General features: G+C 45.0%; 1 non-coding gene across 1 annotated transcript; it reads right to left on the bottom strand.

Annotated features, from left to right (window-relative positions):
• Window positions 1-5,081: 5,081 nt before the first annotated feature.
• TRNAS-UGA lies at window positions 5,082-5,169 on the bottom strand. Its single transcript has one exon. It is a non-coding gene; the product is annotated as a tRNA-Ser (tRNA).
• Window positions 5,170-14,979: the final 9,810 nt, after the last annotated feature.

The following is a 14,979-nucleotide window of genomic DNA, read 5'->3' on the forward strand; positions in this document are numbered from 1 at the left end:
GGCTTGGCGTAGCCGAACGTCTTCCTTTTCGGCATCATGCCGAACCGATCTTTCGAATTGCACAAATCTGATCCGTCGTGATGGCCGAAGGTGTCGAACCCCGAAGATTCGCCGGGGTGGCATACTTAACCAGCCATGCTTGCTTTTCCGGTTCTAAGCCAACCGCAGGAGCCGGGCTTTGGAGGTTTGTCGAGGTGGCGTACTTAGCCAGCCACGATTGCTTCTCGAGATCGGCTCCCGACGTTCCTCCTGCCGTTCCAGAGGTCCCTGATATTGCAGCCTGGTTCGAGAGTGCCCAGGCGTTGCAGTCCGGTACGTATGCGCATGCGTATCCGTGCGGGATCTCCTTGGGTGCCTCAGGTAGGAATTGGTAGTCACCAGGATCACCACCAATCTTGTAGACGACGTATGCCGATGAGTTCGGCAGTTCCGGTGCTGCCCATGCGAACGGTCGAGGCTGGAGCGGCATCTCTCCCTTGAAAGTCCCCGGAGCTGGTCCCGATGGAGAATACCGGTGGCTCATGATTTCCTGCGACGAGCGACACGCTCCAAAGTGTTCACCAGTGCTCTCGAGTGTTGGTGCAGCGAATGAGCCACCATGTAGTTGATCTCCTCGCCGCAGCCGACTCGGGTGCGTTCTTCCGACGGGGCGGACAGATCCACTCCATCGAGTGCGCCTTCAGGTGTGAAACCCTTCCACCTAACGCCATGGGAGCGGGTTCGGTGGAAAGAGCCGATGAGTTCGGCTTCGAGGACCGCCTTGATTTCGTCATGCTTCTTCTTGAGCTCATCAGGCAGATCCTCGTACTTGACCGGAGTGCCTTCCGCCAGCTCGGATGCAGACGGCGATGTGGTGGATGTCGAAGGTTGTCCCACCGAGCGTGCCAGAATGTGTTGACGTCAGAAACCCCCTGGCGGGCAGAGACGGTCAACACGGTAGAGCCGGGAACAACTAGGGCTGCGGCTGGCCCCAGTCCCTCAGAGCGACGGCCCGCAAAGCCTCCTGGTCGCACGTCCGATGTTTATCACAAGGGCGTGCCACCCGACCTATACCTGGTCGGGAAGGTGTGGATGATGCCTCGCTTAGTTTCCTGCAGGGCACACACGTAAACGTTAAATACGAGCCTCGATCGGCTCTCGAGTTATCCCGTGAATCGGCTCAAAGAGCCGATCCACCCATGATTCGGACCGGGTGTCCGAATATATGGTGGTCCCGCTTGATCAAGATAAAGCTGATGAGATCTACGACGATTTAGGGTTTTCACCGCATAATCGGATCGTCCTACTCACGATTGGGCCTCGCGCTCGCGCACGGTGACCGTAAGCCGATCCTAGAGAGGGCCTAAAAACCAACACGAGGTTGATCATCGGAACGTCCTTTCTAGGGCTAGCAAACGCCACCCTACACGCCGCTGGATCCTCCAACCCTTTGTAAGGCCTAACTATTGCGGATGTTAAACTAATCCTTGATGAAACAAGGAGCAACCGTAACGGATCAGATCTACTAGATAATGATCAAGCGGGTGCCGCCCCTACACCTAAGATAGGTGTAAGGGCGGCTAGACATGCAAGGGTTGCACTACGAAAGCATGTAATTCGAAGAACAATGCTAACCCTAACATGTCTAAGATAACTACGTTGCTCGCCATCAAAAAGGCTTCGATACGAGCAACGCATGAACAACGTGGGCAGGCTTGTCTGCCTAGATCGCAAGATGCGATCTAGGCAGCATGGTGCTTACCGGTAGAAACCCTCGAGACGAAGGAGTTGGCGATGCGCCGAGATTTGTTTGTGGTTGAACGTTGGTTGTTGTCTATTCCATAAACCCTAGGTACATATTTATAGTCCAGACGGACTTTCTAATGTGGGCGTGCACTAAACCGTGCACGGGTAAGATTCTAACTTCTAAACTAAGATGCGATCTAATATGTTACAGATACACGGGCAATTAAGCCCAACTTGGTATAAAAGGCCGATTCACGTATTTCTTCCATGTATATTCCTCAAGTCCATCTTGATCACGGCCCACCTCTGACTCGGTCAAATTCTGGTGATAACAAGTACTTTCAAGACAAGCATCAATAAGTCTTGCATAAGAGTTAACTCATAAAGCAATAAATCAAAGTAAAGGTATTGAAGCAACACGAAGGAAGATTAAGTTTCAGCGGTTGCTTTCAACTTATAACATGTATATCTCATGGATATTGTCAATGTAAAGTAATATAACAAGTGCAATATGCAAGTATGTAGGAATCAATGCACAGTTCACACAAGTGTTTGCTTCTTGAGGTGGAGAGAGATAGGTGAACTGACTCAACATAAAACGTAAAAGAATGGCCCTTCGCAGAGGGAATCATTGATTGCTATATTTGTGCTAGAGCTTTGGTTTTGAAAACAAGAAACAATTTTGTCAACGGTAGTAATAAAGCATATGTATCATGTAAATTATATCTTACAAGTTGCAAGCCTCATGCATAGTATACTAATAGTGCCCGCACCTTGTCCTAATTATCTTGTATTACCGGGATTATCACAATACACATGTTTTAACCAAGTGTCACAAAGGGGTACCTCTATGCCGCCTGTACAAAGGTCTAAGGAGAAAGCTCGCATTTGGATTTCTCGCTTTTGATTATTCTCAACTTAGACATCCATACCGGGACAACATAGACAACGAGATAATGGACTCCTCTTTAATGCATAAGCATGTAGCAACAATTAATGTTCTCATATGAGATTGAGGATATATGTCCAAAACTGAAACTTCCACCATGATTCATGGCTTTAGTTAGCGGCCCAATGTTCTTCTCTAACAATATGCATGCTCTAACCATTAAATGAGTGGTAAATCTCCCTTACTTCAGACAAGACGGACATGCATAGCAACTCACATGATATTCAACAAAGAGTAGTTGATGGCGTCCCCAGGAACATGGTTATCGCACAACAAGCAACTTAATAAGAGATAAAGTGCATAAGTACATATTCAATACCACAATAGTTTTTAAGCTATTTGTCCCATGAGCTATATATTGCAAAGGTAAAGAATGAAAATTTTAAAGGTAGCACTCAAGCAATTTACTTTGGAATGGCGGAGAAATACCATGTAGTAGGTAGGTATGGTGGACACAAATGGCATGATTATTGGCTCAAGGATTTGGATGCACGAGAAGAATTCCTCTCAATACAAGGTTTAGGCTAGCAAGGTTATTTGAAACAAACACAAGGATGAACCGGTGCAGCAAAACTCACATAAAAGACATATTGTAAACATTATAAGACTCTACACCGTCTTCCTTGTTGTTCAAACTCAATACTAGAAATTATCTAGACTTTAGAGAGACCAATTATGCAAACCAAATTTTAGCAAGCTCTATGTATTTCTTCATTAATAGGTGCAAAGTATATGATGCAAGAGCTTAAACATGAGCACAATAATTGCCAAGTATCACATTATCCAAGACATTTTACCAATTACTACATGTAGCATTTTCCGTTTCCAACCATATAACAATGAACGAAGCAGTTTCAACCTTCGCCATGAACATTAAAAGCTAAGAACACATGTGTTCATATGAACCAGCGGAGCGTGTCTCTCTCCCACACAAGCATTTATTCAAACAAAAACAAAAACAAAAACAAACAGACGCTCCAAGTAAAGTACATAAGATGTGACCGAATAAAAATATAGTTTCAAGGGAGGAACCTGATAATGTTGTCGATGAAGAAGGGGATGCCTTGGCCATCCCCAAGCTTAGATGCTTGAGTCTTCTTGAAATATGCAGGGATGAACCACGGGGGCATCCCCAAGCTTAGACTATTCACTCTTCTTGATCATAGTATATCATCCTCCTCTCTTGACCCTTGAAAACTTCCTCCACACCAAACTCGAAACAAACTCATTAGAGGGTTAGTGCATAATCAAAAACTCACATTTTCAGAGGTGACACAATCATTCTTAACACTTCTGGACATTGCCCAAAGCTACTGGAAGGTAATGGAACAAAGAAATCCACCCAACACATCGAAAGAAGCAATACGAAATAAAAGGCAGAATCTGTCAAAACAGAACAGTCCGTAAAGACGAATTTTATTGAGGCACCAGACTTGCTAAAATGAAAATTCTCAAATTGAATGAAAGTTGCGTACATATCTGAGGATCACTCACGTAAATTGGCATAATTTTCTGAGTTACCTACAGAGAATTAGGCCCAGATTTGTGACAGGAAGAAATCTGTTTCTGCGCAGTAATCCAAATCTAGTATGAACCTTACTATCAAAGACTTTACTTGGCACAACAAATACAATACAATAAGATAAGGAGAGGTTGCTACAGTAGTAAACAACTTCCAAGACTCAAATACAAAATAAAAGTACTGTAGCAAAATAAACACATGGGTTATCTCCCAAGAAGTTCTTTCTTTATAGCCATTAAGATGGGCTCAGCAATTTTAATGATGCACTCGCAAGAGATAGTATTTGAAGCAAAAGAGAGCATCAAGAGGCAAATTCAAAACACATTTAAGCCTAACATGCTTCCTATGAAAAGGAATCTTGTAAATAAACAAATTCATGAAGCATGATGCAACAAGCATAGAAAGATAAAACAAGTGTAACTTCAAAAATTTCAGCATATAGAGAGGTGTTTTAGTAACATGAAAATTTCTACAACCATATTTTCCTCTCTCATAATAACTTTCAGTAGCATCATGAGCAAACTCAACAATATAACTATCAAATGAAACATTCTTATCATGAGTCTCATGCATAAAATTATTATTACTCCCAACATAAGCATAGTCATTCTTATTAGTTGTAGTGGGAGCAAATTCAACGAAGTAGCTATCATTATTATTCTCATCATCAAATATAGGAGGCATATTGTAATCATAATTAGATTTATCCTCCATGGTAGGCGGCACCAAAGATTTTCTTATTTATACTTGTTCTAATGTTTTATTTTTTTCTGTTCTGGCTCGGTTATTCCATCTAGCCGAGCCATTCATTCCTTTTTATGAAAGAAAGATAAGGGACGGAATAAAGATAAAAAATTCAAGATACAAGCATATTCAATAAGCAAAAGGAGAGAGAGGGATTCGAACCCTCGATAGTTCCTAGAATTATACCGGTTTTCAAGACCGGAGCTATCAACCACTCAGCCATCTCTCCACAGCCTAATCCCTATTTTACTCGTACAAGTAGAACATAGCCATATAAAAAGATAAAGACCACTATCATTATAATCATCATAAATAGGAGGCAAAGTATCATCAAAGAAAAATTTCTCCTCAATGCTTGGGGGACTAAAAAGATCATGCTCATCAAAACTAGCTTCCCCAAGCTAAGAACTTTCTATATCATTATCAACAATGGTGTTCAAAGTGTTCATACTAATATGTTCCATGGGTTTTTAAATTTTCGCATCAAACCATCCATGTCTTAAATCAGGAAATAGAATAAGAAGCTCATTGTTGTCCATTATGCCAAACTAGTGTAAACAAGAAACAAAAAGATGCAATTGCAGGATCTAAAGGAAATAGCTTCGAACACACACACAACGGCGCCAGAAAAATACTTTACCTGGGACCGGAGTATGAAAGCCTTTTACCTTTCCTCCCCGGCAACGGCGCCAGAAAAGTGCTTGATGTCTACGGGTGCTTCTATTCTTGTAGACAGTGTTGGGCCTCCAAGAGCAGAGGTTTGTAGAACGAGCAGCAAGTTTCCATAAGTGGATCACCCAAGGTTTATCGAACTCGGGGAGGAAGAGGTCAAAGATATCCCTCTCAAGCAACCCCGCAACCACAAAGCAAGAAGTCTCTTGTGTCCCCAACACACCTAATAGGTGCACTAGTTCGGCGAAGAGATAGTGAAATACGAGTGGTATGAATAAGTATGAGCAAGAGTAACGGCGCCGTAAAAGTGCTTGCTCGGCGTGTGGTTGATGGTGGTAATATTGCAGGAAGTACAGATGCAGTAAAACAGTAAACAAGCAGCGATAGCAGTATTTAGGAACAAGGCCTAGGGATCATACTTCACTAGTGGACACTCTCAACTTTGATCACATAACAAAATAAATAGATAGATGCTAGACTCTACACCCTCTTGTTGGATGATGAACACCACTAACTGTGTAGGATTACACGGACCCTCAATGCCGGAGTTAACAAGCTCCACAATATTCAATGTTCATATTTAAATAACCTTAGAGTGCATGACAGATCAACATAACCAAACCAAGTACTAACATATCATGCACACTGTCACCTTCACACTACGAAAGGAGGCATAGATCACATCAATACCATCATAGCAATAGTTAACTTCATAATCTACAAGAGATCACAATCATAGCCTACGCCAAGTACTACACGATGCACACAATGTCACCATTACACCGTGCAGGAGGAATAAACTACTTTAATAACATCACTAGAGTAGCACAGAGATAAATTGTGATACAAAACACATTGCAATCATAAAGAGATATAAATAAGCACTTCACTATGCCATTCATAACAGTGAATAAGTATTCTGTGAAATATAGCCTAAGAGACCCACACGGTGCACACACTTGTCACCTTTACACACGTGGGACAAGGAGTCTCCGGAGATCACATAAGTAAAACCCACTTGACTAGCATAATGACATCTAGATTACAAGCATCATCATATGAATCTCAATCATGTAAGGCAGCTCATGAGATTATTGTATTGAAGTACATAGGAGAGAGATTAACCACATAGCTACCGGTACAGCCCCGAGCCTCGATGGAGAACTACTCCCTCCTCATGGGAGACAGCAGCGTTGATGAAGATGGCGGTGGTGTCGATGGAGGAGCCTTCCGGGGGCACTTCCCCGTCCCGGCGGCGTGCCGGAACAAAGACTCCTGTCCCCCAGATCTTGGCTTCGCGATGGCGGTGGCTCTGGAAGGTTTTCTCTGGTTTCATCGAACGTGTCGAGGTTTTTTAGGTCAGGGACCTTTATATAGGCGAAGAGGCGGAGTCGGAGGGGTGACGAGGCGACGACACACTAGGGGGGCGCGGCCCAGGTCCTGGCCGCGCCACCCTGTCGTCTGGGGCCCACAGGGCCCTCCTCTAGCGGCTCTCGGGTGTTCTGGAAACTTCGTGGAAAATAGGATGCTGGGCGTTGATTTCGTCCGATTCCGAGAATATTTCCTTACTAGGATTTCTGGAACCAAAAACAGCAGAAAACAGAATCGGCCCTTCGGCATCTCGTCAATAGGTTAGTTCCGGAAAACGCATAAATATGACATAAAGTATGTATAAAACATGTAGATATCATCAATAATGTGGCATGGAACATAAGAAATTATCGATACGTCGGAGACGTATCACAGCCATGCCTCAGGTGGTCAGCACAGTCCTTGTGGTTGAAAGAGAAGAAGAAGGAAAACTCCATGGAGTGCAGCGGCCAGTATACTTCGTCAGCGAAGTTCTATCACCCTCCAAACAGTGGTACCCGCAGTACCAAAAGCTAGCATATGGAGTATTTACAACAGCAAGGAAACTGCGACACTATTTTTCGGCGCATCCGATAATAGTGGTTAATGAGGCGCCTTTATCCAATATATTAAACAATCCAGAAGCTATGGGTCGTGTCTCCCTTTGGGGAATAGAACTTTCCCCTCGGGATATCACATATGAAAAAAGAAAAGCAATAAAGTCACAGATCTTACCAGACTTCATCGCAGAGTGGATGGAGCTGCAAAACACGGGACCTCCGGATTTATCGAGAACGTGGACTATGAATTTCAACGGGTCCAAGAGACTAGAGGGAGCTGGAGCAGGCATGATACTAATATCACCCCAAGGCGACAAGTTGAAATACGTACTACGAATGACGTTTCCAAACGCATCTAACAACGAAGAAGAATATGAAGCACTTATACACGGGATGAAGATGAGGAAAGCTTGCGGTGCAACTCGATTAAAAATCTTTGGCGACTCACAGTTGGTGGCTCAACAGGTGATGAATCAATGCGACGCAGTCAATGATAGCATGATAGCATACAAGGAAGTATATAACGAGCTCGAGAGGCTGTTCGATGGATGCGAAGTTAATCATATCAGCAGGCTCAGCAACGACGAAGCCGATGTTCTCGCAAACATCGGGTCGCAATGTCTCGCAATACCACCTGGTGTGTTTTAGGAAGAAATAGCCGAAAGATCAACCAAGGCGAAGAAACAACAGAAGAAGGAGAAGGATGGGAAAGCCTCGGGGGCTCCAGTAGCACCACCGGAAGGAGAGGAAGAACCACATGTGGTAATGGTGGTACAAATTCCTTGGATGCAGGCATACATAGCATATATCTTGAGGAAAGAACTACCCGACAATCCAGTTGAAGCAAGGCGAGTTATTAGGCGTTCTAAAGCCTTTACCGTAGTCAAAGGAGAGCTATACAAACGAAATATTTCGGGAGTACTCCAAAGATGTGTCACACCCGAGGAAGGAAGGCTAATCCTGAAAGATGTACATGAAGGGGTGTGCGGACACCACGCAAGCAGTCGAGCTATAGCAGCCAAGGTTTTCAGAGCAGGTTTCTATTGGTTAACAGCAATCGAGGATGCAAAGGACATAGTACGTACCTGTGACGCGTGCCAGAGATTTACCGCAAAACCTCATTCTCCGGCAGCAGAGTTGATGCCAATACTGCTGTCATGGCCCTTTGCTCAATGGGGTCTTGATATGGTGGGAAATTACACAAGGCTTGGCCAGGAGGATACGAGTATATGCTCGTAGCTGTCGACAAGTTCACGAAGTGGATAGAAGCGAAGCCGATAAATTCACCAGATGCAGCATCCGCAATCAAGTTCGTGAAGAGTATCGTTTTTCGATTTGGAGTCCCTCATAGCATAGTCACAGACAACGGCAGCAATTTCACATCTAAGGAGTTCAAAGCTTATTGTGCAGAGGTAGGCATCAAACTACACTTTGCATCAGTTGCGCACCCACAAACCAATGTTCAAGTCGAGAAAGCGAACGGTATCATCTGCAATGGCATCAAAAAACATCTGCTAACACCATTGGAGAAAGCTCGACACACATGGCCAGAGGAGTTACCCAGCGTGTTATGGAGTATTCGAACAACACCAAATACAGCAACACAGGAAACTCTGTTTTTTCTGGTTCATGGAGCGGAGGCAGTGCTGCCGATAGAAATAGAACACAATTCCCCGAGAGTGGCGGAATATGACGAAGAAACTTCCAGAAAGGCAGTGGAGGACAATGTCGATGCACTCGATGAAGCTCGAGACGAAGTACTGTCACGAGTCACCAAGTACCAGCAAGATCTGAAAAACTACCATAGTCGACGTTTGTGACCAAGATCCTTCCAGGTAGGCGACTTAGTTCTTCGGCTTACGCAAAATAGCCATGAAAAACTCGAGTCGTCATGGATTGGCCCATACATCGTCACAGAAGTAATTGAAGGAGGAGCATACAGAATAAAGGACAAGAAGACAGGAGTCGCCGAGCCAAATCCCTGGAACGTGGCGCAACTTAGGCGATTTTATGCTTGAAGTTGAAATATAGTCCTCTTTGTAAACATACAATGTACTGAAACGCCCGCGAGTTTTCAGACGCACTCTTTTCCTTTCAGCGCACCGAGTGGGGCTGAAAGGTTTTTAATAAGGCAGGCTCGCGGTGCTACAATATAGTAAAGATATTGATGACATACATGTTTTTCATCGACAGGCTCGGGGGCTCATAACCCGCAAAAATAATATATATATAAACTTCCGCAAAATAGTTACTCGCCATGGCGCAAAAATAGCTTACAAGCCAACAAAGATATAAACACTAGCCAACAAAAGGCTCGGGGGCTTGATGAAAAGAAAAAACGTATCAGCTGTTTTACAATATAGACTGTGTTTACAATATACATAACCTCACCATCAAGAAAAATTCGACAAGGAAAAATAAACTTTCAGTTGCCACATATTATATCATCTATGTTTACCCTCTCATTGCTTGCAGCACCAGTTCTATGTTCAGCATAGCTACCTCTCACGAAGAATTTGGCATCTATCCGTTCATCCATCATCTCTTCTGCTACAGGGGTCACAACATCATTGATTTTATCGATGTTCCTCCTCCTCTTCGTCAGTTTGGCCTGACATTTGGCGACAATTTTGGTCATGTCTAACTTCGGGTAACAGACCTGCAATATAATCATGGCAAATCTTGCACCATCAGTCAATTGGGCTCGCACGAATTCATGGATTCGAGGAGCATCCTGCAATTTATCCATCAGAGCAGAAAGAGTTTCTGGCGGAGGGTTGCGAGTGGTGTTATAAACTAACGCTAATGTCCTCATGCAGAAGTCGAGAAAATCGCGAACTTGACCCGCGCGATCTTGAAATCTGACGATTTGTCGGGTACGTTCAGGCGTAGCCCAGAAGTTAGAACCATGCTCCAACGCCAGCCTAAGAAGAACATTGGACCTAGCTTCAACGCGTTGACCTTCGGCAGCAGTATCCAAAAAAGAACATGTACGATAGGAAGTGCTAGTAGAAATTAGAAGGCAAGAAGGATAAAGTCGACAGAGATCAAAGTCAGGAAGCGTACCCGCCATATCCAAACTGGAGTCATTCATCAGTTGAAGCATATAATCCTCCCGCGAAGTAGCTTTTGCAGCCTCAGTAACCGCGGCTTCCTTCAACACCAGGGCTTCTTGAGCTTGCTGAAGAGCAAGTTTTTCGCTTTCAGAAGATCCTCGAGACTGTTCCATTATAACGAGAGCCTGTTTCTTCATCGACTGAAGTTACTGTCGAAGTTCGTTCAAATCCTCATTGTGAGCAGCGCTTGAAGAACCTTCAATAAACTCGTCAACGGAGTTTTTTCTTGAGTAGGACGAAGCCGGTAACGCATCCGAAGAACGAGGCATCACGGTATAGTTGTCAAAAACCAACTGGAGAGAAATATTTCGACATCAATAACTTGATAGAAATAGCATTATATTGCTTCATTTGGATATTTACATGAGCATTACAAAAGAGGGTCCCTAGTGAACCAATGGTAAGCTGTCGCAAAAGCTACTACGGCGACAATAACAAAAGAGGAAAAAGCAAAAGAGACAAGACGGTCTACTTGACCTCCGGCTTCGACGAACTAGGGGAAGCAGTTGGTTTGCATCCGAGGAAGGAGAGGATCTTCTTCGAGTTAGGCTTGGCAGCCTTAATCAGCGATTGCCACTTCTTCGTCTCCATGTTCTTCACATCACCAACCTTCGTCCAATCAACACTTTGTTGGCTGTCGGCAACCAAAGCGATGGTGCCTTCAACGCCAATCTTTAAGCCCTCTTGACGGAGGCCCAGCCCAAGATCTTCTTTGGGGATGAAGCACTTGGTCAGGGCAGCAAAAGTGGCAGGCTCCTCTGTCTTCGCGAAGAAGTAGGGGAAAAGCCGTGACAATCCCGACCTAGCATCAGCGAGGCTCTGGCGAACTTTGTCTCCATGAATTTCAAGGAGAGAAAGAGCGTCCAGAAGGCGATCATCTTCAGGCATCTCAAGTTCAAAATCTTGGTGCGTCTTCCCTGCTGAAACAAAATCTTCGAGTTGTCAAGAGATGCATGGCAAAGCAAACGTCTACGACGAATTAAAGTGGTTAGGGCACTTACTAACGAAGTGCCAATTCTGCGACTCCAAGCGAGCAATGATGTCTTCCTCGCGAGCAGATCTCCGAGCTGTGTTCTCGCTTAAGGCATTTTCCGCGTCGTGGAGCCTCTTTCGAAGACCCTCGACATCAGCAACATCTAATTCAGCCTTTTTGCGAGCTTTTTCACTTTGCTCCAACTTGAGGGCAAGATCATCAGCACGCTTATTAGCCTCAGAAAGGGAATCTAGCAAAATAAAGAATGACAAAGGTTATAACAAAATAGAAGAGAATAATCTACTCGATGAAAGGAAGCAAGAAAAGAATACCTTTCAATTTATTAGCAAGGTCACGATACCCGATAAATTGGGTACCAAGACAAACGAAATCCTTCATCAAAAGCTGAAAAGTAACACGGAATGAGAAAGAGCTGAAAAAAAGTTCGACAGCAAAGATAGTTGAAAACGTTAGACAAAAAGAGAATGAGAAAGCCACTTACGTCGTCCATAGAAGGAGTCGCCGAGCTATCGGTCAAGAGACTCAACTCTTTGCCCAGATCAGTCCTTGCTCTTTTCGGCGACGGGGCACGGGGGCTCATGACAGGAGTAGGATGTCCTATATCCTGTTGAGGAGGCGAGGTTTCGTCTGCGTCAGGACGAGCCTCGGAAATAACTAAAGTACGAGACATGCTCGTTCGAGCAGTCACATCAACATGAGGATTTTCCTCCTCGTCGCCACTGTACACCAAGAAAAAATATAAGAATCAAAACAGACAAAAAATCGGATGCAAAAGAAAAAGGCGACAGGAACTTACGAGTTGACGAGGGCATCATCGTAAGGGTTGAAGGGTTTTTCCTCCTTTTCGGGTGAAGTTTTCTCGAGAGGGGACTTATCAGCTTTGGAGGTACCAGAGTCTGCGACTTCATCCCTTTTCCGCTTGTTCGCCGGAGAAACAGCAGAGGGAAGAGAATGCGTCGACTCGGAGGCCTCGGATTCTTCTCTTTCAGAGGAAGCCGCGGATTTGTGAGAACCCGCAACTTCGATCTCAGGGCGAGAAGTGCCCTGGTTCTCGTCGGTGACGACGGTTCGTTCTTCGACTTCCCCGCCTTCGGGAAGAGGAGGAAGAGAAGATAAAACTTGATGTTTCTACAAGAAGACAATATATATCGGCAGTAAGTTACACCAGGGAAGTCAGCAAGATAGTAGTCGACAAAATAGCAGTAAGGACAATGATAATTTACCTTGGGGAGGGCGTTGGCGCCGCTATACGGCTCCACGCGACAGGAGGATGGAACAACATCTTTCTTGCTAAGCGATGAGATTCTTCGGACAAGCTTTTCCAAGTCCTTTACTGAAAGATCCTTGGAAAGCCGGTCGACATCTTTTTCGCCAGCATACATCCAGAGAGGATTCTTGCGGGCCTGCAGAGGCTGCACCCTAATCCTAAGGAAATACGCTGTAATCTGGATGCCCGATAGTTCCTTGCCACGAGTATTTGGAGCTCGCGGATACGGGTCATCAGCGCCTATGTCGCCGTTTTCTCTTCTTCGGTGGCCTCTGCGTCCCAGGATAGGCGGCGAAGAATTTCGGCATCACCGTCGAAGGGGGCGATGTTATACTCCAACGAGTCGGGACATTCCTCGTGAACGTACAACCATTTCTTGCGCCACCCTTGGACAGAGTCGGGAAATTTGACGTCAAAATAGTCGACATCAGGGCGAACGCAAATAACAACACCGCCTATGTTATAGACGATGTTGTGGGAGCCATTGCGGCGGAGGCAGAAGATGCGCTTCCACAAAGCCCAATTAGGTTTGACTCCGAGGAAGCACTCGCAAAGTATGATGAAAATAGAAACATGGAGGATGGAGTTGGGAGTCAGCTGATGAAGCTGCAACCCATACACAAAAAGTAGACCACAGAGGAAATCGTGGATGTGAGCAGAAAGGCCGCGGATAAGATGGTCAACAAAGCTAACCCGATATTCCATAGGAGGCGTCGGGTAGCTCTCCTCGCTGGGGAAGCGCAACGCTTCCTTCTTCTTCATCAGCCCAAGTTTCTTCATCAGATTGATGTCTTGGTTGGAAATCTTGGATCTTTCCCACTCCGAGGTTCCCAGATCTTGCGCCGCCATCTTTGATTCGGGTGTGCTGTGCCTCGTGAGTCTTGCACGTGGTGGCATCAACAGTGGTGCTGGAGGCAAAAGGGCAATGCGTGAGTGCTGGAGCTTTGGTGGTTGCAGAGGGGATTTTTGGAAGAACAGAGGCGCGGCGCAGCGAAGGGACAACGGAGGAAGAAGATGGTCTTTTATAGCAACCTTGCGAAATCGACGCACCGTTGGATGAAGCAGTAATAAACCTGATGAGTTACACGTGGCTCAAGGGGTAAAATTGTATTTTCACTGAGAGGGAACTGGACATGCGCTACAGTAAGCGTGCCAGAAAAAGCGGAGGACGTGTGTCCCCCATTTGCGTAACGTGTCAACATGCCACAGATTTTGGGTCCACAATTCAGTGACATGACAGAGTTCGCATGTTCTCAATACAGAGTTCGTGGCTATCGTCAGCATTGATGTCACTTTATTAAAGGAAAACCTCGACTACAGTGTTATGAAGATTAATGATAAGTGCAGAAGTGATGATAATTTCGCGAGCTTTTGATCAAATACAAATTTTTGATCAAATGCTCGGGGGCTACTTTAGAATGAAGGAAATCTCGAGTATGGCAAGAAAGAAATGGCGAGAGCCTATGACCAAATACAAGTATTTGTCCATATGCTCGGGGGCTACTCCCATCGGGAGCGCTGGTCGCGCACCCGAGAAAGATATGAGAATTAGAAAAAAAGATGAAAATATAGCGACAAAAGGAATTAAAATGGTGAGCCTACAACCAAGTCCAAGTACTTGGCTGTAGCCTCGGGGGCTACTCCTATCGGGAACGCTGTTCGCGTGCCCGATGAATTTAGAAACAGCATGATGAGTATATTTCGAATTATACAAATAACTCTTCATATACTCCCATCGGGAAGACAATATAAAAATATACAAGTCATCTGGTTGACTCGAATAAATGTGCTATTCCAACAGCCGGAAAAAGCACTCGACAATATATTCTCAGAGCGCCTCAGTCGCGAATAATCTCTGAATGCCGCAAAACTTTGCGAAGGTAAGTCCCCGGATCTGCCCTGAGCGGCGTGGCACCGTCTTTGACGGCGGTTTGCTACTTTTTTCCGTATCAACAGATACGAAGAAAATTCCTAACGGACGCGTTAGGTACCCGATAAAACATGACTGGAACTCGGCATATGGTAAGACCTTAAGCGGCACATGTCGAGTTACGCCAGTATCCCGAGATCATGTCCAGGG

This window comes from Lolium rigidum, chromosome 2 (genome assembly GCF_022539505.1).
Source record: "Lolium rigidum isolate FL_2022 chromosome 2, APGP_CSIRO_Lrig_0.1, whole genome shotgun sequence".
NCBI lineage: Eukaryota > Viridiplantae > Streptophyta > Magnoliopsida > Poales > Poaceae > Lolium > Lolium rigidum.